The following is a 2549-nucleotide window of genomic DNA, read 5'->3' as shown; positions in this document are numbered from 1 at the left end:
GAAGAATTAAAAGGAATTCAGATTGGAAAAGAAAAATACAAAACACTCACTGTTTGCAGATTATATGATTCTCTACATAGAAAACCCTAGGGCACTGCCAGACGTGCTGGTGGGGTGGGGTGCTCTCTGCAAGCCCAGGGAGTTTTCTCACCTGAGCCTGGATAAAGCAGCATCCTGCTTGCTGGGCAGGTCATGCACGGGGGCCTAGCTTGAGAGGAGGAACAAGGTGCAGAATGAGTACCTCACAAGACATTAGTGGCTGTTCCACTAATAGAGAACCCCTTTCGAGGTCTTGTGATGCACAGAGGGACTTGGAGCTTGCAATTGGTGGAGTTCTCCCAGCTGAGCAGCAAATTAAAGATAATTTGTGGTAGGTCAACGTCCAGATTCACTGCTGCATAAGTCACCACCTGGAATGCCTTCAAAGCTGTGAGGTGTGGTTGTATGAGCAAGTAAATATCATCTACCAGCTTAAAGAGAAAATACTCCAGCAGCAGGCCCAACAGCTCTACTGGTTACTGGGCCAGTTCAGTTGTCTTATTCATCAACTGGAGTGTAGCCAATCAAGTCTCAACATGCCTGGACAGGCTGGGCAGTCTGACCCTCAAACCTGAAGATTCAATTGCCCTACTCTGAAGCCGACATAACTGCCCTGCTATAGGCAATCACCACATTTGGGTCTCTTAAGACCATTCAAATTCATGAGCACCTGATGGCTCATGCTAGTTCATCAATATTGGGTACTTCTTAGAGAAGAGAGACCATATCCCATTGCCAGAGCAGAAGTCAGCATCCAACACCACAGCTGTCCCTCTCAGTGAATGGCTCCTTGGAAGCAAACCTGCCTTGGTCATCAGACTCCTTACCTACCCAGCACCAATCTCCAGGCCTGGCTCAACCAAAAGCAGACCTTGGAGAACAGTCAGACATCTGCTAGAGCCTACAGTTTCTTGAAAAATGTCTGGGGCAACCTAAAGGGTTTAGAAAACTGGATCCACAAGAGTCAGCAACAAGTAGTTTCTAAAAAAGCAAGTTACCAAAAAGTCTTAATAGCTATACCACTACCAGTTCTTACTCCATTGAAATTGAAAAAGTTAGCAGTCTAGAGCCTCTTGATCAAGATAAGATGGATCTTTCTGGTTGGCTGATAACTTCCCAGGAATCCCATAAGCCTTAGAAGCCTGAGAATGGCAGCTATGAAACCTCCAATGAGAAGTTTAAGCTCTTGTTCCAGGTGTTCCTGGAGTCCTACAATGTTAATGACTGGCTCGTCAAGTCTGATTCCTGTACCAACTGTCAGGGTAACCAGCCAAAGGTGTGCAGATTGAGAACCTGGGCAATCTGAAATGCTTGAACGACCACTTGGAGGCCAAGAAACCCTTCTCCACTCCCTGACTATTAAGGATTGGCTTGTCCAGAGCCATCAAGACCCATATAAAGTGGAGGAGGTCTGCAAAGCCAATTAGCCTTGTATAAGTTTTGCAAAGTGCATGTCTGATGAAAATTGTGAGAAGGAAGTTCTGTGTAAATGGCTTCTGAAGAAAGAAGGAAAGGATAAAAATGGTAGGCCTGTGGAACCAAAACCTGAACCTGAGAAACAAAGATTCCCTGAACATGTAGCTCTCTCCACCCAGAAGAGAGGCAGCAGAACAAGCTAAGGCACCAAAGACAATGGCTTCTTCTAGAATTGCTGATTCCTTCCAAGTTATAAGGAATAGTCCCTTGTCAAAGTGGCTCATGACCTCCTCACACAAAGAAGTATGTCCCAAGGAAGTGCCTCTTACAGAGGATAGGGCTAGCAAACAAGCTTACAAACCCATTGGCCACCTCCTGGTGTCTCTTTAACACAGCTGACTGGGTCTTGCCAGGAAAGATGACAAGAAATTTTAGCCCATTATCCTCACGAGAAGACAAGTGGCTACTTTGAAAGAAGCCCAAGGAAGTATTGCTTAATTCGCCCCTACAGGAGGAACACAACTTTCCCCTAGACCGTTATGGCCTTCCGGCAGTTTGTGATCTCTCTGCCTGTATGCAGCTTAAGGTTGATTTTTTTAAAAAGTAATTGTATCAAACCCCTCTACAGATGTGAAGAAATCAAGTACTAGTCAAGCAAATTTTCTGCAGATTATCACAAATCCATGAGCTGAGTGACTGTGGCTTGTGAAATCATTGTTTCTGGATCTGATGTAGTTCCTTTTCTGCCCAATTTTGAACAGAAATTAGTCATCAAATTATGAGTTACTGCGTAAAAGAAAATGGCTATTTGTTGATGCCAAGGTGATTCAGTTCCTTCTTACAGAAGTATTAATTCACCTCTACACTAGAATTTCATCTTACTGGGTAGGACTTTCATAAGCCTCCATAGCTCCTTAGATTGGGTTGTTATTAGAAGTACATTAAAACACTGCAGTTTTAAAAAATAAAATAGTTTGATAATCCAAGTGTTTTGATGTATCCTAAAGCTAGTAAAATTACCCAGCCTTTTGGTTGCCAGTCTTTGGATGCTTCCCTTATCATGGGTTTTCTGCCATTAATGGTGAATTCTTCTG

At 43.7% G+C, this 2549-nt stretch overlaps 1 pseudogene; it reads left to right on the top strand.

The window, feature by feature from the left end:
- Positions 1-233: 233 nt before the first annotated feature.
- LOC120873760 lies at positions 234-2199 on the top strand (annotated as a pseudogene).
- The last annotated feature ends 350 nt before the right edge of the window (positions 2200-2549 follow it).

Source organism: Oryx dammah, unplaced genomic scaffold, assembly GCF_014754425.2.
Source record: "Oryx dammah isolate SB20612 unplaced genomic scaffold, SCBI_Odam_1.1 HiC_scaffold_14, whole genome shotgun sequence".
Taxonomy (NCBI): Eukaryota; Metazoa; Chordata; class Mammalia; order Artiodactyla; family Bovidae; genus Oryx; species Oryx dammah.
This window is presented reverse-complemented; position numbering and strand designations above follow the sequence as displayed.